The 23,475-nt window shown below is 38.7% G+C and overlaps 1 protein-coding gene across 3 annotated transcripts in view; it reads right to left on the reverse strand.

The window, feature by feature from the left end:
- TRIM2 (tripartite motif containing 2) overlaps positions 1-20,691 on the reverse strand; it is a 110,735-nt gene extending 90,044 nt beyond the window's left edge. For 2 of the 3 annotated variants that reach the window (XM_057376183.1, XM_057376084.1), the window contains exon 1: positions 1,740-1,970. The gene's annotated coding sequence lies outside the window, so the exon portion shown is untranslated. Of the gene's footprint in view, positions 1-1,739; positions 1,971-20,557 lie in introns of those variants that run through there. The other variant, XM_057376092.1, reaches the window with a different exon arrangement.
- Positions 20,692-23,475: the final 2,784 nt, after the last annotated feature.

Consider the following 23,475-nt stretch of genomic DNA (forward strand, 5'->3'; position numbering starts at 1 on the left):
TTTGCTGTGTGAAACCTTGAACTTCAAAGAGTACATCGCACAAAGACAGCAGCAGGGACAAATTGAGAAATAAATATTATAACAGGCTAAAGAAATGAACCTAATAGCTTATTTTTTACAAAATAAGGAAACACCTGACATWGAATGAGATAGCTCAACCACTTTTCATAGCTGTGCCAAATCTCCCAACACAAAAGCATAGGACAGAGAAAGCCAACATGGTTACACGACTTCGGGACTTAGCTAAGTAACATCTAGCCAGCTCAGTGCAGAAGTGTCATGAACTTGGATCCCTCTCCTTTATCTGTGTGTATCCAATTCATGGACACTTGTGGCTTCCTCAAGCAAAGGACAGGGTGTTTGGGCACACAGCTTAGGAGATGACATTTCACTAGCACCAGTGTGTTTCCAGTAAGTTAACATACAGCACTCACACTTCTTCCCTCAAACTCTGATCATGCTATAAGGGACCTGGCTGAAATACTGCTRAGAAGGCAGTTAGACCAACAAAAGAAAGATCTGCATTCACAGCAGGACTCAGGCACACAAAGATGCAGCTGTAACCTGTGAACTTGCTGATAGTTTCCTTCCAGCAGGGAGTCAGCTCATTCTAGGAATCCAAGCTTCTCATGATAGCCCAAGATCTGCAATAATGGCCTTCCAGTGAACAGATTCAGAAAAAAAAATGTAATTGCACTGTTATGATCTGCACATTGTTTGGCATACCTCGTGGAACATAATAGCAACCCTACAATCTACCATATGGCTGAGAAAGGCAGACTTTCAGTGGTAATTTAAAATGTCTTTCACCCATTCCATCAGTATTTATTGTATTTTCCACATCTTTTCCCACACTATTACATCAGGTTCTATGAAAAAATACATTCACAACACAATATTATGTATGACTTCAGTCAGAGACAGATAGAAATGTCAATAGAAACCCTCTGTACAATATTACATCACTTATTCCAAAAGRAATCTCTCATTGTCACACCACCTCRGTTAACTCCATGCCAGGTTTTTACATAGACAGGTCAGTTTTATTTTAGGGTACTGACTGCTCATCAGATTTGCATTGCTTTTGAATCCTGCAGTCTCTTTTCTCTCTTAGTCCTATTACAGTGAAAAACTCYGACTTCTATCTGCTTGAATTGACATGCTTTGGATGCAGAAAAGAAATCTTAGCAGTAAATAAAGGAAGAGACAGATTCACAAAGAGGCACAGGCAGGGGTGTCAGCTCCTAACCACAAGGTGCCTTGCAGTCTGCAGATCCTCCTGCCAAGATTTCTGTGCTTAAGCAATCCCCAGGAATGACACCCACAAAAGCCAGYGCATTAGCACAGAGCTGTCTAACTTGGCTACTGTGGATGTTAAGATACTAAATTCTCTCCATGAACTTGATATTCTGATCTGGACTGCAGAAAAATGCCCATCTCAAACTGGGATTCATACATACTCCTTATCTTAAGTTTCCTTTCTTAAAAAAAAAAAAAAGATGACTGGGGGAAGATATGAGAGCCAATTACAGTACTCAAGAGATAACAGATTTGGGTTTAAATCTCTTAGCAGTCAGATAAAAGTTTAACCAACATTCTCTTATTTAATTGTATCTTTTTAGGTTACTATAACTTAGGATCCTCCTGAAGCTGTTGTCTTGATACTAGCAAATAACAAAGGGAATGAAGGAGGGAACAAAGCATAATCTTGTAGTCAAGCTGTTGTTTAAAGCACTAACCTTGAAAGTCCAACCTCTGCCTCAGTAAACTGGCTCATTAGGCGTAGGATCAGGTTTCTGTGCCCCCGATGGTGGGAGCTGTTTTGCTGGGGTTCAACAGGTGCTTTCCGAGCTCTGCCAGACAAACTGTTTCAGAGAGGCCAGGCACAGTGTCTTCAGTGCCTAGGTATAAGGGAGATGCCCAACTGCTCAGCCCGTGTTGCTGCTGAGCATCTCCAGACACCTGGGTTACGTGGCAGGTTTTGAAGGCTGACTTTCCTGCCTGAAGTATTTAAGGCGGCCATTAGGTATTTAAGGCCATGTCTACAAATGTGGGAGCAGGGCCACCTGAGCTGGCAGGGATCTGCATAATGACTCATAAAACAGAAATGCCGGGGAGTTCAGTGCACAAACACAAAATGTGGCTCTGTGCATAGCCACTAACAAGCATCACTGCTGTGCACAAGCCTGCACTACACTATGACTTTTCCAGACTGAGGGTTCCTGAAGTCTAGTCTACCCCAGAGAGTACGCAGGCCTTACATATGGCCTCAGTCCCTGTATGGATCTTGCTTGAGTTCAGCAAAGGAATAGTCATTATGGGGACTAAAACAAAACTGATTTCATCTAGCCTAGAACACACAGGAAACAGATCAAAGGTGGATTTCTGCCTGGGTGTCTCATGGATTGCAATTTTAGTTAACGCTTACGACTGCAGGGCTGTCTACTTCTTTCCTTGTTTTAGAAGCACAAATCATTGCCAAAGCTCTGGCAGCCAGGCCAGAAAATAGTGACAAATAGTGCAAGCTGATCTGGCAGGCTTCATTAAGGGCAGATTAAACATTGACAGTCCCCAAGGTTTTTGTGATATGATTGCATGACATGGCCAATGAACTAGTCACTCCCTAGGGTGAGAAGCAGAGATGATGTTCAACTGCCTGGAGAGTGGAACATAGACTATTCTGTGAAATTACATGTTACGACAATATAAGATGCAAAGCACCATCTCTGAACAAGGTGCTTTACCTCAAGTAAACCTTATGACTAGCTTAATAAAAGTCTTGTCTATTGTGAAGAGAGCTCAGTGATGTAGAAAAGGAATCAACAGACTTGCAAAAGGCCAAGCCAGGAATTCAACAGTCTGTCCCAGTCAGGATATCTTGCCTCTTTTTTCCTATGCAAAGTCCATAGCTCTCATAATTTATTTTTCAAGAAATATTTGAGAATGGTCCCTCATTTACTGGATCAAACATTATTATATCAGAATGTCAAGAAGTCTCTGAGTTTCTGTGCTTATGATAAGGTTGTCTAGAATCTAAAATGGTCCCCTCATTCTCCTTCTAGTAACCAGATGATTTTCCTTGCTCTACAAGGGTGGGGGGTCTGTAAGTTTCTAGTGACAAAGACTGCATGATCGCATTTCMCTTTTCAATCCATAATACCCCGAACACTTTCACATTTTCTTTTACATCACCAGGCCAAATAAATTGGTCCTACTTGAAAAGTTACCACTTAACCTCAAAATGAGAATATTATCCACCAATCTTTCTTTGTAGGTCCAGAGTAGATAGAGTCGAAAGAAGCTTCCCTGGTTATATACAGCCATAGCACAGGAGGCTGCATTAAGATAATGATACACAGAAGAGTCAAATTTGTCACTGAGCATCTGAAATTAAAGAATTCTGGCACTACAGAAATCAGAGCATCATAAAGACTGGAAAAGATCTCCAAGATCACAAGTCTAATCTTTGACCAAATGCAACCATGTCCACCAAACCACAGCACTAGGTCTACTTGTTTTTTAAATAGTTCTAGAGATAGTGACTCCACCACTTCCCTGGGGAGCCTGTTCCAGTGCTTAAACACTTTCAGTGAAGAAATTTTTTTCTAATATCCAACCTAACCTTCATGGCAAAACTTGAGGCCATTTCTTCCTTGCATGTTGCTTGTTGCTTGAGAGAAGAGACCAACCCCCACCTCACCACAATCTCCTTTCAGGCAGTTTTGGAGAGTGATAAGATTTTCCCCCCCCAAGTCTCTTTTTCTCCATGCTAAACACCTGCAGCTCCCTCAGCTGCTCCACATCAGACTTGTGCTCAGACTCTTCACCAACCTCACTGCCCTTCTCACGCTCCAGCACCTCAATGTCTTTTTTGTAGAGAGAGGCCCAGAACTGAACACAGAATATGAGGTGAGGCCTCACYAGGGCCAAATACAGAGGGACGATACTGTCCTGGTCCTGCTGGCCACACTATTCCTGATACAAGCCAGGATGTCACTGACTTTCTTAGCCACCTGGGAACACATCTGACTGGGGACCAGCACCTCCATGTCCTTCACCATCAGGCAGCTTTCCAGCCACTCTGCCCATAATCCCGAGCACTTCCTCAGGATGCTGTGACACAAGTGCAGACTCAGCAGYTTGCTTTATTGAAAGTCATACAGTTGGCCTTGGCCCATTGAAAAGAAAGGTAATAACCTCATCCATGCCATATAATTTTATCCAGAAAGGCAGGAAATTCATATATACAATCACTAGCATTAAAATCAAAAGTCRAAACAATTCTCTGAGCTTCCATAGGACAGGAGATTTCTAAGTTAGGCAGAAAATGATATGAAGTTCCATGTTTCTCTGTTAAGATCYGAATTGTATCTACTGACATAATTTGGAAGAGAGAAAAAGTGCTGCTGAATGTGTCTCATGGCCACAGAGCACTGTATCCAAGAGGCATAGCATGGCTTCTTAGCTGTCTCATGGATGTAGTCACATGGAAGACCTGTTTTTCAGTGCTGCAGGTTCTGCCTTTAACAGCCATTAGTGATTTCAACCACATCTGGAYAAGTTTTAATGTCATTATATGTAGCAAAAGCCTTTTGAACACAGTACATGCAGTGTCCTGTTTGAAGTGGCCTAGCCTGCCTTTATTATTAAACAAAATTGTTTGGTTTGCTTACAGTTATTGCAGGACATAATAAGAGACAGCAGGTGAAACTGAGGTATTGGTTTACATGGGGGAAGAGGGATCTGTAAAAGGGAAGTCAATCATAGTATGTCTGAAAAACAAATGAACAGCTGTTGGCACATCTTAGTCCTTGCCTTGTCCACCGTCCCTATTCTTCCTGCATTTTAGTGCTTTGACATCATCACCACAACCAGCATCCACAACTTCTCCACTTAGCTCTTTCARACCAGGGAGCCCAAAAAAGAGCAAGAAATAATTACCTTTACGTCTCCTGCTTCATCAACGCAGCATGGAGACAGTTKGTTACTTTCTCTGACACCATTTGTGCCCTAGAAGTTCTAAACTGAAATTAATGTGTCCTGACTCCAAGGACATCCAGAGGGAGCTTCCTATAGCACTGCTTACTTAGAATGTCCTTATACTTGTCAAATACAAAGAAACAAATGAAAACAAATAAACCAAAATTGTCTACCAAGTGAATTATATTCCAATGCCACTGATGCATTTAACTAACATTAAGTTAGTTAAATCTTTTTATGGCTATACCTCCAATTTAGAGTGAATTGAGCAACTTTCTGGGTATGTAGGGATTCCAAGGGGAATGGAATGATGAAAACACTCATTCAAAACACTCATCAGCAATCTTTTCTAGCACTCCAGTCCAAATCAGCCATTTCAGTGAATTACTTATAATTTAGGAACCACACACTATGTCATGCCCTCAAAAAATAAATTCCTAGAGACAACTAGAATGCTGCAGAAACCACTAGGAATAAAGACAAAGATTGTTGGAAAAGGGAGGAAAGAGCTGCAAGGATGTATGCTAGCAGTATCTTTCATCTCTTTTAAGTTTTGCAGAAGTCACTGTCCATGTACAGAGAGTTCCTTGACTTCTAGAAGTGAATGGGCTCTAGGTTGGTGGGAAGGAACCAAAGATGTCAGTCTGCTCCTACAATAATTTTCTATAGATAATACAGAGAATTCAGAGAATTATTTAGACACATCTCAGATAATCCCAGTGCCTCAAACTAAAATTTCAACTTGTAAGAGTCACAAACTTTCTCCTGCTCCCATGCTGAAACTGAAATCAGGAAACAGAAAACAAACCCTTGGTTTTGCAGCATAATGCTCTCATATCTACTCCTGAGRTAGGATTCTGCCTTGGTCTGTCAGGATTTTTTTTGTCAATCTCTCTCATTGTATCCTTCAATCTGAAGCTAAGTATCGAAAAATACTACTACTAGTTTTGCTTTCTCCAAATACAGTCCTGCTGCAGTAGATGACATCCATAAGGGGGTACTCAGTAGAAAAATGTGATAATGTGTGGCTTTCAACTGCACCTTGGTTTCTGAAAGCAAGAAAATTTTGATAAACTCCTGTTTTCGCCATTTTCTTTTGGTTACTTCTATGCTGAGCCTGAAGGCTCTTCACTGACTCCATACAGTGCCTAATATTGGTGCCTAAGCTTAACCTGTTAAGACCAAGCACAATTTTTACAGCCACTGGCAGAACTGGAATTCCTGAAACAGGTATTACACACCAAAAAGCAGAGCACTTGTATTGATATTCGAGCATTTTTCTCAAATTATTAGTCTTACTTCTAAGGAGATTCCCAGCATCATTCCAGTGTTTACAGAAATACTCACTATACTATTCAAGGATACAAATGTTCCATTACAATCTTTGCACATGCTGTGTGCAGACATGTTCCTGCTTTCTCAGCTCAGACATAGCACCATCTGCATCCAAATATCTGTGTGCTAGGAATATTAGATCCTTACTGATTCTACTTTGCTGAAGAACATCATGTTCTTCCCTGTGCAAAACTAATTTCCCAGATTCTGCTACAATCAGCAGTATGCCCAAGAAAACAACTGCTCTAATGGGATTCATTACAGACAAAATGGGATTGAAATCCCTTTACTGATCAGTGAAAAAAAAACCACGTTCATTTCATTCAGCGTGAGCATCTTATTTGCCTTGTATTCCTTGAAAATAAAATGTGCCTGGGAAGAGCACACATTTGTCAGGGATGTCTTAAATCTTTATTTTAAATCTCTGTTTTGAGAAGTTAGTGGCAATTTCTCTCCTTTTAAAATTAAGGAAACTCTAGTACTATTTTTCATGGAAGCACCATTTTCTTGCTATGAACTCTCAGCACCTCAGTATAAAATATTTGAAGATACACATTAAACTGATCAACAGTAAGGTCCAATTAAACTTAATAATTTGATTACATAAGTTATTGCTTTAAGAGGCTGTATGAAAACATCATAGATAATGAGAAGGACATTTTCATTTCGTGGTCTCTCAACCCCTTAAGCCTTTCAATAATCCATTCAGAACAGATGTTAGTTCTGGCAAGATGGCTTGATAGCTGTGCTATAGTCAACTAAACCTGGCCATCTTGGCAACATTGAGAATTACTATCAGAGAAGATCATACTCATAACCACTGCCTGACAAACAACTGACTGCTGTGATCTCATCTAAGGAGCCTCACCTTTCTTTCCTTGCCATATCCCTTCCTATAAGTGCAAACAATGGATGCACATGCTATTACTCTGTGTTGCTGGCCACTGGGAATAGAAATTGTACTACCATCTTTTGACTGTAAGGAGAACTACATCTTTAGGAAGCCTCCCTTCTATATTAAATCACTGCAGGAATTAATCTTTAGTTCAGTGAATGAAACATACAGATCCATTAAAATGTGAAAACACAATATGAACAGTGTAGTGTGTGAGCAAAGCCACTTACAAAAAGCAATTTTGTTTGAAAATATTCTTAAGAAGGCCCATAATTTTGGGCAATCCAAGTATATTCAGAAAAAAAACCCCAAAAAAAACCCCCACATTAAATCTTAACTGTGTTGGTTGTGGTGCTTCTACATCTATTTCACATGTCCTAGCTAAGTGTTTGGAAGCAGCCCTACTATGACAGCTCCATGTTTCCTTTGGCACTTCCAGCCTGTGACTGCAATGGTGCTCAGTTCTTGGGCAGATCAGTACAGATTGAAGTTGGTATTAAATATAGACTTTGATTATCATTGAGCAGTTTATGCCTACATCCATTCAGGAGTGACAGACACTACCACTTATGGAATGTACATTGATCTATGCAAAATTATTTAAGTTCCTAGGGAGGTTTCATACAGAATCAGTTACTGAAAGTCCTTACTGAAAGTCTTAGATCCAAGGATTCTTACATTTTTATGCCTAGACAAAGTTCTCCTGAAACAAATCACAAACACTTTGGAGATGCTCATAACAGATCTTCAGAAGCTGGTTATTCTGCATGGTGCTTGTACACAAAATTCAAATATTTTGAAACCAAGTTAAAAGATAATACTTAAACTTCCAGGCAATTGCAGATATATCTCATGTATTTATAAAAGGTAAATTCCAAAGCACTGCAAATAGACAAACATATTTAAAATCCAAAGCAATATGCTAAAAGGTACACTCCTTTTGACATTAAGAACAGTTTGGGGAGTGGAGTGTTTAATAACATTCCTCTGCATAGCAACAATGGTTCTGCTGGATATCTGACAACACAAACACTGGTTTAATACCCTGTGATCTAGCAACATTTTTGCCAGTCCCTGAAAAGAAACCACTGGCATTTTGGGTGTGCATTATGGCATGTGTGGTTTAGTAGTGCTTAACCATTTTTTAAATTCTGGGAAAATCTTGGTTTCAGTGAAGTTTGCTAAAGGCCCCAGTGGAGTTGGGCTTTCATGCATAATATTTAAGAAGAGGGGTTATGGTCTGAAGAAGAGCAAAGGAAAAAGTAAAAAAGTTATTTTTTTCCATTGCAAAGAAAGAGGACACAATAAAAACTAATGGGTAAATACCAAGTTTTTGGTATTTTTTTCCCCTAACAGTTATGCTGTGCTGTACACAATTTTTAATCAACTCACAATTAATTTTTCTATGTACATACACAAGTACATTGGAAAACAGTACATACATATACACAGGCTAAAAAGTCAATATAGGTGTTTTTCATTTTCTTCTCTCATTGGCATATGTCACTAATAATTAATCTCTTGGGTGTATCTGGAATTACATAGGGTAATAAAGAACAGAGCAGAGCTACTAATTCAAAGAGCTCTTTTTGTGCTCACACRTAAGGTTATTGAGCTACTACGAAATAGTTGTCAGGGGTCTTCACAGTCACATTTCAGTCTGACTTTTGATCTAACCTTCTCTGTAATAGAACATCATATACCACAGTACCACAGTATCTAACTCCTTCACACTGGAAAACCTGGGCACAGACTCAGTGTTTATTCCTCCTGGATGGAGAGAATGCTTCACTGCTAAATAATTCAACAAAATCACCTTTTATTCAAAACCACTTTGTGTATTCCCTACTCCTCAGCAGCAATGAAAGCGCTCCTTCCCTCCCCCATGACTCCCTTAAATTATGTAGAATCTACTTTTATCCAGGGTATTTATAAATAGAGAATGAAAACCAGTTTTTCTAACACTAGTAACAATGCTTCTTTAGTTGTACACAGCATCTAAAAAGTTGACCACTAAAGTAAATCCTTTCAATCTGGTGGTTCTGAAAATAACTTGTCACATGATATCTCAAGGCCTAGGAACCCTTGATCTCAAATCCACTGTTTTACCTAAGATGCTGGCTATTTACATGATGAGCCTTGAGAATTGGAAATGTACCTAACTTTTGATCTCTCTTACATGTCTGTACCTGGTATAATTTTTGGTATAAGGATATAGCTTTTTGAAAAGTTACAAACTGAGGTTTGAGCATCATCAGCCAGAATGCTCTATCTCCCAATGGGATAATGATTTGTTTGTAGTCCAGTGAAGCAACCGGCCTGTATGTCAACTGGAAAGGAAATACTGTCGAGCTTACAGCTGAAATGCATCAGCATTTCTACAGTAACTGTTATGTGTCCTGTATGAGAATATTTAAACTGACCCCTAAGAAAGTGATTAATTACAGGAAAATATGAGAAAAAAGAAAGGGAATTCTTGAATCTGAACACGATTCCAAAAGTTCGACTACTTACCACATGCATGTAACCCCTAAATATAGGGTTTTTTTTCAGTGACATTTAAATCCAAAGCAGTGGGCTTTGTCCAAGACCTGGATCCCAGCCACAAAGCACCAAAGTATTCTGACTGCTTGCGGGCTGAAGATGAACTAAAGTAGAGGTAGATATCTAGATTTGCTTTTATTTCTGTTGGCTTGCCTCTACACCTACTAACCTTGCTGTCTGTATCTGGCTTATGTAAATATATTATCCTTTGATTTATCTTAGAAGGAATTTTAGGTTAACTGGCAATAAATACAATATTCTGCTCTAACGAGTGTGGATGAACATGAAGACATGGGTATTGGACCCATTTTCAAGGTGCYCAGTCCCAACCACTATTAATTATACAGAATAAAGAAAAAGTGAGAAGGACTTCCTTTTTCTAAGCTGTTCTGCCCACTGGAAAGCTGGCAATTCAGTGTTAGTGTGGAGAAAATGTCATCCCCACTAATTAGCACGGGCTAGAGATATCCCAGCATGCAAGAGACCTTTAGGGAGAATGCCAGAACCATGAATCAAACCTCTTCAATTATTCATGACATATTGCTCCATCTGGGCCAGGCAGCACTGAGCAAGAACCTGATGTGTACATGTATACTCCTAAAAACTGCATCAGTAATGTTTTGCACATTCCCCAAGATTGAATGTTCCTGTTCCTTGTTCAGCAATGACAAGAGATACTTCTCCTTCTGAAAGAATAGTTATCAGTCATAAGTCCAATGTACGACAAGACTGCAAAGGCTACAACTTTCCATGCATTGCCTCTTAAGTGCATTATTAGCTTGCTTACTCATCACTGTTCTTTCCTAAGATTTCCAACACAATACAAACATCCAGGCAAGTGGAAAAATAAAGGTTTTTAAGGTAACATATTACTTGGTTCATGAGTTGGAGCTATATACTCTGTATCATGTTTGSTTAGAGAGGTCTTTTCTAACAATTTTATCATGTGCAGTACTAAMCAGAAATATTTGTGGTGACATTTGAAAGCATCCAGAATGTGGATTCCTTCCTATTTCACTAGGAATTCTGAATTAGACCCCTGTTGAAAGAACCAATCCAAGCAAAATAAAAAACATTTGCATAGAAAACTGATCCACAAAATAGCAGTGTTTGCTGCATGGACAGCAATATTTCATGGTTTTTCATTTTCACAGAAACAATTTTCATATGCTTAATTACTGTCTACAAGTGAATTCTGAGATTTCTCTACACGCCACAGCATGAAACAGATGATCTGCATTTGATCCTAAATGCCAGCAGGTCTATGTTCTGATATGCCTCTGTCTCTCGTCCCATTTCTCTTTATAAACTCAAACTTCTTTTTGAAATGTGCCCACCTTATGCATGTTTTCAAGCTTTTATTCTATACCAAAAATACCTGGAAAACAAGATGACAGATCACATAAGGGAAAAAAAAAGCTACAGTTATTTTAAAAAGTATGGCTTGGCAGCATATTCTGGAAAATGCCGAAGGGTTTGTGGAATAAATTCCATTTGGCAAGTTTAGAGATAAAATAATACAGCTGCTTTCAAACACCAAATGCACCACTAAAAAGTCTCTAAAATTTCTGAAACATCTTAAATCAACAAAACATACCATCCTCCTACACAAAACAAAAACAACAGCAACRAAAGAACTTCAAAACATTCCTATTTAGATAGACTTCAATGCTAGCTGAAGTATGTCTGTTCCAGGCAGTTTGTCAAAGAATATACTTATATGCAACAAAGGGCATATAGTTGAGGGATTTTATGATGCTTCAGGCTATTGCAAAGCTAGGCAAAAAGATGAAAGCAGTCATGCTGATGAGGGACCTGGGATAAGGAGACAGGCTGAGCCATGACTACTGGGATCCTTTGCAAAACTGYTTCTATCCTCTTGATTACAGTCTTTTAGTGACTGTATGGTTGAACAGGAGTTACTGGCTTAGTGTACACTGAAGTCGGTCGTGACTTTCTACTACATTTAAAAGGACTTTGAATCAGATGCTAAAAGAATTAACTCCATCTATTTATGCATCCTTTCTTCCAAATTTAGGTATAACCTGTTCAATTCCTTCATGACACACAGGGCACATAAAACACCCTTCTAGTAAAACTGGATCTTGGAAYGCTACGAAAGGAACTATCTCTTTCATTGTAATAGGAGAAAATATTCAGAGGACTCTCTGCAGAAATGGCAAGAACACCATCCTTTTAATTCTAAAGAGAATCTGTCTTTTCAGGCTGTTGTTCCTTGTCATTGTTCCTTCAACAGAATATCCACTGGCACAGATTCCTAGCCATAGCTCCTCACAGCCACAGTCCCATGGCAGAAGTTTATACCCTGAACAATCCAGCAACTCATGGGACTGAATTCCAAAACAGACTTGCTAAAAGGACCGGACCTAGTGAAGTGTGAACATATTTTGCTTCACTTTAAAATTGAATGTTTCACAGAAGGTTGGAAGTCAGCCACACTAGTACAAGTGAGGGTAAGATAGTTTCCAGTAAAAAAAAAGACAAGTAAGCCATTGGAAATTACTGGCAGAATACTATCCTGGGACAACAACCTGGATGTCCAAAATGTTAGCATAATGTCCTTATGGAAAGAGGCCTCCTTGTAGGTAACTAATAATCAAAGGTAAGAAGCAAAATGAATAAACATTCTATTGAAAATTCCTTTCATCTCTCCTTATCTCCTGATAATTTTACAGCATCAGTCGTGAGGAGCTTTAAAACTAACATTTCAAGCTGGTAATTTCCAACTAGTCTTTAAAAAGATAAGAATCAAATCTAAGCAAAAGCAGTTCAGAAACTCCGCAGTACGAAAAATAAACACAAACTTTTCCACTTCTAAACATACACACACAAAGAACATTAAAGAGACTTGTGCTGAAATGGCTGGAGATAGAAGGCACATATTTGGCAGGCAACATGACTAAGTAAGAATAAATACCTTCACATTTTCCAATTAAAATGGGATTTACTTTGACTGATCTGCTGCAAACCAGTCTTTTTGTCCTTTATCAAGTGTTTTCTCTCAGCTCGAAAGGAAGCAGCTAAGGAACATCATGCTGTGCTTGTGTACAATTAACTTAGCCAAGCAATGAAACATTCAAAGAAGAAACAGAACAGGCCTGTCTGGGATATGCAGATTTTTGTTCTGTGCTTACACAGTGCTGAATATCCAGTAGGGTAAAAGTACCATAGCTGCTAATATCTTTGTATTTTTTATATCCTATTAACATAACACCTCCACCGTCTCTATAAAAACAATTGAGTGAATTACAAAACCAAAAGAAAACATAGAAAGTTCTATTTGATAATGAATATAGGCATATGGGACTTCAATACCCAAAGGGATGCCTATGTGTGCCAATTGATAAAGTTGTTTATAATTAAGCAGAGAACCATCCCACTATGGAGGGTCTATGTAATTTCTAACACATTATCTCAGCCCTATGATTTCACACATTTGGAGAGCTCCAGCATGGTCTCTTACATTTCATCTTATACCTCCTCCCTGAACACAACATGTATATTTCCAATACTCTACTTGGCCTTTAATTTGCCAGCAATTGCATTTTCAGGAATAAAGCAAACAAACAGAAAACATCTTGCTTTTATCACTTTTCATGTCCAGAGAAAGGCAATGGAGCTGGGGAAAGGTCTAGAGAATAAGTCCTATGAGGAGCAGCCAAGGGACCTGGGGTTCTTAAGCCTGCAGAAGAGGAGGCTCAAGGGTGACCTTACTGCTCTCTACAATTGTTCTCTCTTCTGACATGTCTCAAGTGAAAAGACAAGAGAAAATAGCCTCAAGCTGAGCCAAAGAAGATTCAGATTAGCTAACAGAAGAATATATTTCACTGAAAGAGTGGTCAGGCATTAGAAAAAGTTGCCCAGGAAGGTGGTAGAGTCACCATCTCTGGAAGTGTTCAAGAAGCATATGAATCTGGCACTCGGGGATGTGAATTGGGGYTGATTGTGATGGTGCTGGGTTGATGGCTACACAAGGTGATYTTGAAGGTCTCTTCCAACCTTGATTATTCTGTGATTCTGTCACACTCCATTGCTGAAACAAYATTACACTCATTCAACAGGAAACTGACATGAAGTACCTTATAACTATACCGAGGTAGCTGTAATGTTTTCCCCTACAGATGTCTTTACATTATAATGAGGTCAACTTTTGATGGTCCAGTCTTTACAATGCTTGTTTATTTGTCTGCAAATGAACAAATTGAACAGCATCAGAAGACTGAGAGTTTATTTTCTAATTTTGGTTGGACAGAACGTTYTCAGCATGTCTATCTAGGATTGACTAAAAAGAGGCATTATTTTTATGTCAGATATGTGTCCCACAGGCAGACTATTTTCTACACTTCCAGGAATTTAACTTCTTTGAAATTTTAAGTGCCAGCTTTGGAACTGACTGAATACTATTTGCCAGTTGACACCAATTTTGATTTTTTTTCTAATTCACAGTCATTCACAAATATTTCTCACTGTCAAGGAACACATGTTGTCCCTGTGTGCTTTTGCCAAATAGTTTGGTGGTCCATTTTGCAGATGCTTGTTGCTCATGAACACACCAGCTGTTGCCAGAATTACGTGTTTGCTTTTCAACTATTGCCTTTTTTTCTGAAACTTTCATGGAAAATAATCAACTGCAACAGAGAATGGATTTCCATTGCTATCTTGGGGAATCTGCAGACATCTCCATGACTGTTACACTACAGTGCACATATTAAAGACTAGTGAATAACAGAGCAACCGCAGTCTCCAAGACTGTTGAATTAAAATTATTTAATTGTTATTACATTTGCAAGGGTTCCCTTTTCTGCTGTCTTGCCAGCCTTAATCACTATGTTTTGTAGCACCAGCAGCTAAAATACATCAGCACATTCACACTTGCAGGAAAAGTACTGAGAAACAGACTTTTCTTCCACCTTCAGCACATATGCAATCTGGAAGCTGTACCCAATCCTCCCTTTAGATGAAGGATCACAATTTATGTTTTTATGTATCAACAGTTTGGCCTACTGCAAATGTCCAGATTCCTGCTAGCTGCCTTCCAAGCAGGCTGTGTGTTAAAGCTGCTTTTAGTAGGAGTGTCACAGTATGAAAATTTGCTACTGTCAGGCTCATGACAAAGCACCTATTCAGACACTTGCATTCTCTCATTTTAAAGGCGTTTAAAAGGTGGCTGGTAAGAACTGGCTGCACTTCACTACTGAAGGCAACTGAGGTGCTACAGAAATAAGACTCTTTATTTTTTTTTTTTTTCAAAAGTACTACTTCGACTGCCCTAATGTTTTTGTTCCAGAGTTAAGCTATGAAAAGACTGAGTAGTAGAAGTAGTAGTGTTCTCTTGAGCAATCCTGTCATCACAGCAGGCATTTAGGATTTTTCTGAAAATTTTACCAGAGCCCAAAGATTAACGCTTCTAGCTGAATACTCTGATCTGAAGAACATTTTTGAATACATTATCCCATGTCTCAAAAACAACTCTCACTAAGGCCAAACTCTTTGTCTCTTAGAGATGTTTCTCCTTTGGAGCAGTTGTCTATATGACCAAATGAAACAAGCTGTACCACATGTGAGTGTTCATGTGAGTGTTCAAAGGCAGCAAGAATAACTTGTATGTGGAAAACTCCTCAATAGAAAGGAGTAAGTTGGCAAGACAATACACTAAAGAGCCATTGTGTAGAAATACAACAGGAGCAATACATAAGGGGATTATTAGGAGGACAGCAGTCCAGAGTCTTATCAAATGTGATTTGTCAGAAACAGGAACAAATAACACTTCCTCTAACTTGGTTGAACTTGCCGCAATGACCCTTAGAGACAGCAATAAATTTTTCCAAAAACCTAAGGAAAAATAAAGTTGCTTTTGCTGTACTCCTCTCTTTGCAACTTTTCAGTAATATTTTAGGCCTAGAAAATGTACCAGTTTGAACTGAAAAGGGTTTACTTTCCTGCATTAGAATATGATACTCTGAAAAGGTAATTAAAAAATTTTAAACCCCACTTATCATATTCATGAAGRACTAAACTGGAATTGTACCCCTTTTACTTGAAGTAATATTGTAACGTTACAAGTCTTGTTCTGAAAATATCTTTTTATAACCATTTATGCTAAGAATTTTGAAGTACCTGAAAACAAATCTTCTGATCTCAACAAAAACTTAGCTGAAAAAGCAACTCCTCTCCTAAAGAAATCTCATTCTTCAGCTAGAAAGAGAGGAAGCCATTTCCAAAATTATTCTTTTTAAGGCCTTCACTGTGCTGGAGAATAAGATTATCATCTGACTGTATTATTGTTCCTGCCAAYAAAAATTAGACTGCCCAGATTATGACTTCCTTTCAAAGTGAATGAAGGCTTTCAGCCCTACTAAAATGGCATGCTTTCTTTTGGCATATAGTTTCCTAGCAGTAACCAGGACTAGTGAGACACAAAGCTGTGTCAGCAGGTGGAAAAGCAGAAGCCAGTAGACAGAACATTAAATATTCTTAATTAATGCATTTCAAAAAATGCTGACATTGGTCTCACTCACATCTATGAGGTCCAATCCTGACACATATGCACTAAAGTCCTGTACCTGACAGCYGCTGATGTACACATGAAAGAAGAGCAATGACAACAGTAGAGGTTTCAGCTCTGACATTACTCGGAAACACGGAGAAGAGAGGCTTGTGCTCTTCAATCACCATACAACAATAACATTCAGCCTGCCTCAAGCTGTCTGGGGCATTCCTCTCTGTTGCAGGCATATCCATATCGAGGAAAATTAAAATCCTTCCATGTCAGGCTCTCTGGATCATTCACCACACCATCCAGTGTATTGCAATGAAAACATGAGACCTTTTGTAAAAGAAGCTGTTAAAAAATTACAGCAAACTTCTCAGTGATTTTGCTTGCCAGGAAAATCCAATTTAAGTATTTTAGCATAATATCTGATCAACCAACTTTCAAAAGAATAACACTTAAAATTAACTTTAAATCTATGTAATTTGTATTTTATTTGAAAATCTACTTTTTCCTTCTTCCAAAGAATTTCATTTCCCTTGTTGCCAGAACTTGTGCTTTGCCTCAAGCTAGTCGTAATACCCAACTCTTCACAGTTTTGCATTCTTTTTCTCCAGGGACATTCTTCTGTCAGCTCAGCAAGACCTTTTTCATTATATATTCTTTTTTTTTCTCTTTTTCCTCCCAAGCCCTCTCGCTTCTGTGCCCATATTTACTAGATACAAGCATATTTTATATCTCCTCACCATTACTTTCTTAGGGTTTCTTTAATCCCATCTATCCAATTTCATAAGGAATACACCCATATTGCTTACTTCTCATCTCCATCCAGTCATCAACTTGTTCCATCTCTTTGTTTCTTTCAAAGTTTTTCCTCCTCAGCCTTATACCACCTCCCTCTGCTCCTAATACYATCAAACTGACAAATTGTTTTATATGTCCACAGGCTGTGGACAGTTGGGAAGTACTCATTTCTTCAAAGTCAGAATCCATGCAGGAAATGGGGTATTTGTAACTTAAATTAAAGCCCAAGAATTGCAGTCTCATATCTCAGACCAAGAACATGCTACTGTAGATACAACCTTCTCTTAGGAGACTTCAGAATTTGGGGATTACAACATTTCATCAATATTAATCCTGCACTGATCTTTAGAATAACTGCAGTTAAATTTTTCCATTCTGATTGACGTAACTTGAGTTACGTCTCATTTCCCGTAAGAAGCCTTTGGCTATGGCAGTGTGATACAGTCATATCCAGACTCATTTCTAAATAGGTGAGGGAGCAGCAGGTGTAAAATCCAGTGGGCCTCACTTGGCAGAACAAAATCGAGAGGTCAGTACTCATAACCAGTGAAGGAGAAAAACCACAAAATCAGCTTCTCCTGACAGAGTTTCCTTAAGTATTATTGGAACGTAAGACATCCATTGGTCCCACAGAATTAGAAGGTGCTATAAATAAATTGTAACTACTAACCTGAAGAACAGGCATATATATTGTAAACCTAAACACAGGTTTTCCTCTACCTGTGTTTATCCAATCAAATCAGCACAAAGCACATATTAGATGGGAAATCTAATCTCAAGAGCATGAAAAAGGGTTTACAAACGCTGACTTCCCAGATCAGGACAGGTGCAGAGAGCAGAGTCACCATTAGGTGAGATCTACTGTTCTCAACTTGTCTGGGAAGGAGAAGAAAAAGAGATGCTATCAAGCAGAGGCAGAGCAGCTCCACAGACAATAGCAACCAGTAGAAGASGCTGTTTTTAAAAGACAGTTTAGGATCTGGCTGTGGTCTTAATACTTGGTCCTAATGAGATGGACTGAACTTGCTCCAGCACAGTTGTGCTTAAAGCTGTTTTTCTGGACAGAGGGCTGCTGTCCGGTCTAATTGAAATAATTTCACACTCCCCGGCCTTATGTAATTAACTTGGATTTGGGGTTTTGCTGTGAAGACTGCTAATAGAAAGCAAACTACTTAGTGGTAGCAGTTCTGTTTGTATTACAACAGCACCTCTAAAACCTAGTCATGGCTCAAGATTCCAGTGTCCTGAGGCTGCGCTGACAATGAAGAAAAATAATGGAGTACACACCACAAGATGGAAGCACTGCGTCTTTCTCCAGCTTGGCAATATGGCCCAGCATTTCAAATCTGGCTCTTTGTGGAGACATGATTTCCTGTTGCCCATTAATACAATCCTGGAAACCAACCCAAAATGSTGAAATATTAGTCATCATCTATCCAAATACGAAGCCACCTTCCTCAAGGTAGGGTGTGCTGCAGGGAGAGCAGGTGACTATTGCAGGTATTCACAATACTGAGGCAGCTCACTGTCCCTCATGTACTCATGACAAAGTACCTTGCCCAAGATGATTACTGACAAAGTACCTTGCCCAAGATGATTAAAAAAAAAAATAAACCTGTGGCAAAGCAGGAACTGAATTTAAATTTTCCTGATGGACACAGAGCTCAGAGTCTCCTATTCTGTGAATGACCTCTCCTTACATCCCACTAGGTTTGCATACCATATTAAAAGTAAAGATGCAAATATTTATACAGCACATCTAATTTCTTTATTTTTAAAAAGAAAAGGGTAAGGTAGTGTTATGCTACCAGAAGGCCTTGCACATTACAGTGTTTCAGACTGAAAATTATCTTAAGACCTTTCTATGTTCTTAATCATGTTTCATCTGAAACAGTCATATCATTTCACAAGTAGCTGCTGCATATTTGTATTTGTACTTGCACTGCATTTTCTCCACATTTTTTATACAGCAAGCAAAATTTTATTACCCCATTTGAGGAGAAGCTGAAACCCAAAGAGAATAAATAAAAATTCACACAGTAAGTGATCTGAGTCTGCAAGAAAGTAACCCAGCATTACAGAAACACCACGTGAGTCCTCTGGCTCCTGCGTCATGTTTTGTACTTGGCATGACAACAGACAGGACCACGTCCATGGTTTACTGGGCTGGGAGACCAACAGTCATAGATAGGCAGCAAGTCTGTCAGTCACATCACAAAGCAGAGTTTTAAGCAGCTGGGAAAACATTGTTAAAAAATAGTAGCAAGTTGGCCCATTTAGGTTTTTATTAAGGGAATAGTTGGTAGGAACCAAAGTTTGGTTTCAGTCTGGGTGCTTAACTGATTTTGTTTTTCACATTGTCACTTTCCATACACATACCTTTTCCAGTCAGCTCAATTAATTTTTCTCTTGTGCTTCTATTCAATGTTCGAACATTTAACTGCTCTTTCTTGTCCAGTTGCATTGGTCTTTGCTTTCTTACATTAGCCCCACCCACATTTCCCTTCTCACCATTTTGTTTGCAGTTTCTAGAAAATAAACTAAAATTTTGGTGAATCAAAAAAATAACAGCTCTGAATAAAACAGTCTAACACCTTAGAGTCAGACACAGTGAGCCCTGATCTGAATATTAGCACATTCCTTTATCTAACCATTCATCCCAGAAGATAACCATGCTGATCATATCAGAAATTACAGTGCTGCAAATATACTGTGGTTGCATATTTACTGGGAGGCACTTGAAGATGYTACTTGCACAATCATGCATCATTGGAGTCAAGGTACAGTTTAAACACTTATGCCTTTCAGTTTAAATCCTGTTATCTTTGTCTGCATACTAAAATCTCCAGACCATCCTTCTTATCTAGCAACAGGTTAGCAAAAAACCTACAAAGCTATGAGAAAAATATCTACAGGTATAYGAACGTTAATCCCCCATGCAGTAAAATATAATGAAACTATAAGAATATTAATTACTAGTCAAAATACTTTAGTATCTATATATTGTAGGTTTCAAACCCAAACTTTTTAAAAATMTATGCTCCTTAAAAATTAGGCACATGGTAACTTAAGAGTAATCTTACTTTTTTAATGTTTTCTGCATATAAAATACTCTAGTGCTTTTGTAATTGAAGCCCAGTAATAACGAACCAAACACCACGAAAGCAAAGCAAAAAAAGGAATTTTAATAGGCAAAATAAGGAGTCACTACTGAATTAAGCCATTTCATTGGTGAGCATTTCAAAAACAAAAAAGTGTTGCACTATTTTGTATGTGCAAATCTGGTTCTAAGTACCTCTCCTATGAAACTGCAGACAAGGAGAGCTCACAGAGCCTGAATTCTCTCATCAATTTATGACCTGTCTCCAATGCTGTTTCTCCGCTTTCAGACCAAGAGGAACAGGCAGGTTTGCAGACCACACTCAGTTGCAGACAAGAGGTAAATAATCTGATTTAACCAGAAAGAAAGCATTTTTTTAAATACCTACCTTCTCCTCATTTTCTTGGTTCCAGTTCCTCTGCARTCTTCAGCCTTGCAAACCTCTCCTGTTCTGTGTGACCCCACAACAGACTCTTGAGTGATTCATTGTGGCAAACTTCCTTCTGTTCAGCTTTAGACTGGCTGAGGTGGAAAAAAAAAAAAAAARGAAAAAAAAAAAAAAAAAAAAGTGAAGGCACTTACAGGAGAAACTAAAATCATCTTAGGAAACAATGGATCTGGTAAAGGATTCTGTTCTTTCACCATGTCCGAGAGCTAGTTTACTGACTATTGAGTTTGGTGTAGGTCACTAGGGTGCTAATGCCAGACAAGGCAAAAAGAATCTTGTCCCTTGATAGGATTTAAAGGTAATCTTCAGGAGAAAGAGTGAGAACAGTTATTAGCATTTAGGAGTGTGATTGCTAATCCAGTAATGATGTATGATTGATTTATGAACTGTTTCACTTGCAGGAAAAAATGGAAAAAGATTCTGCCAACAATCTGCCATTCTTTGATGAAAATCACGTCTGAATCCCCTTATTAGAGCAAAGCTGTGGCAAATGCTGAGCCTGTGTGCTTCACAATGAGGAATTAATTTTGTCTTAATGCATAATCCTATATRCTCAGAGAGGAGACAGTGTTGCAGAGATCTTTTTAAAAGCATGCAAAAATACACCTAGTGTGTTATATACATTTATAGACAAAGAGGAAGAAATATGTTTTCGTGCATTTTTTCTCATTTATCACATCATCAGTAGCTAAAGGTCATGTGTAAAAAGTTAGCCATTACTGCTTCCCCTACTTCTTCCCCTCCACCACCAAATCCAAAATCCATGTGTGACATTGCCACAAAAGCAGCCAAACTGCATGTTGTAGGTTACATATGGTAGGTTACTATTCAACAGGACTATGGGGCCTTGAAGAACACTGGAGCCTCTTACACAAGAAAACATCTGCTCCAAAAGGATTACAATCCAACCAGTCACCCCACTGAAAGAGCTGCATTAGCAGCTCAGACAAAAATCATTCATTCTCAGCATTCTGTAAAGTCCCATCCTATAGTCACCTATTTGCATGTTGCAATGATATATGCAGAAAAGACTTGCTAATTTATACAGTGGGCCAAGTAAAAGCATTAGAGGCAGAAATTTTCACACTGAAGGACCAGTAGTGCAATGCTCTGCCGTCACATACCCGGCATTGAGCCTTTTAAGCCGAATTCATGTCTCACTTTCAGAATTTTTCCCAACTCAGGTATCCTCAATTATATTTATTCCCTGTTATGACTTTAAGACAGCACTGCTTTTTAAATAAAAGCTATTAACATTTGCATTAGTCTTCATGCCATGAACACTTCTCTATATGAGTTGTCAGTTTAACTACTAGTTAATTTATGTACCAGATACCTCATACTACCAGAGAAGATAGAGGTCTTGGTTCAAATAGTCTGCATTCAGTATTACAAAATAAGTGGGAGTTGTTAACTATCAATAAACAAAATAAATAAGAGGGACTAAAACAGAAAGAGTGAGAGGTGGAATACAGCCCATAAGAGAGGCCAGAATTTCTCTAGGCCCTTACCCTGATCCATACAGCCAGAGCTCCCTGTCTGCATGAATTCTGCAGCAGCTAAAAAACATTGCTGAGCCTTCTGCTACATTTATAGCTCTTCAACTTCTGCCTTCAAATTTAATAGAACATGTTATTAACATCCAAATCCAATCTGCTGCTCTTCACCGTGCAAAACCCCCTCCATTCAGCAGTCCATTTACCAGATAATGTGAAGTTGGCTTGAAAGTAGGTAGAGTAGTTGCCCTCAGGCCATCAGCTGCACAAGGTGTGCAGCCAGTGTGACATTATATGAGATCTGCATAGAAACATCATCTGCAAGCAATCAAAAAAAGCTAAAGATTAAGATCCCCCTAAACTGGGTCACTCCTTTTAAATTAATGTCTTAGGGAGGACTTGAATAAGAAGCTGCAAACTATGTGCAAGAAGAAAAGTATTTGCATGCTGCTGCTTTCTCAGCAAGTGTTCTCACTTGCACTGTGGGCAGTTTCACTGCTGATGTAARAGCCCTGCCTAACTCTGCACCTCACCTTGCTTTGGCTTGAACTGTGTAATATCATATTGTGCTTCATCTTCACAATTCATCTCAATGACTTTTCCAGACAGATTTGGACCTGTCCTCTGATAATTTATGAATCCTGAAAGCTGATCTGGGTGTCAGAACAACTACTCAATTCATGCATTTGCTTACCTTGGTTAAGTAGTGACCTTAAAAAGCAGTACAGAAAGAACAAATTGTCTCAAGATGTCACATGTCTCCACCTGTCATTAAAACCTAGGATAATGGCATAACATCAGAAAGTTTTCCTTGCACTTTTGCTCAACATCACAAGCCTGTTTTTGTCTAAGAAAGGGAAAGGGCTGCAAATAAATAGCTATAGGATATTTTAGCAGAGGGAGGTACAAGAGCAGGGCACATTTCTGGTGGAACAAAGATGTCAAGTCCGTGAGGGAGTCTGGCCTGTCACAATCTAATGACAGAAATCTCACAAGGCAACAGGTTAAATCAAGTTGAAAAATCATCCTAATAATCTGGTTTTCCACAAAGTATATTTCCTCCAAATCCAATTACAATATCACTGTATTTTCTTTATACAACATTATCTGTCAATAATTAAAGTGATTTAGTAGGTATGTAACTACTTTGTACAAACTGACTAAAATTGGAATTTGATTAAATTTTAAATAGAGTTGCTTACTTTTCTTCTCCARTACAGATAATATCTTGTTCTTTACCTAGGTGGTGCATTTTCAGCTTCAGACTAATTTAAAACACTGAGACCATATCAACTGTGTCTCTCTCCATTATCCTAAAAATACAACACTCTTCTTCCCGTTTTTCCCCCTGCCTGTAGAAAG

The sequence above is a fragment of the Malurus melanocephalus genome, unplaced genomic scaffold (assembly GCF_030028575.1).
Source record: "Malurus melanocephalus ecotype Western Australia unplaced genomic scaffold, MMel_1.1 scaffold_9, whole genome shotgun sequence".
NCBI lineage: Eukaryota > Metazoa > Chordata > Aves > Passeriformes > Maluridae > Malurus > Malurus melanocephalus.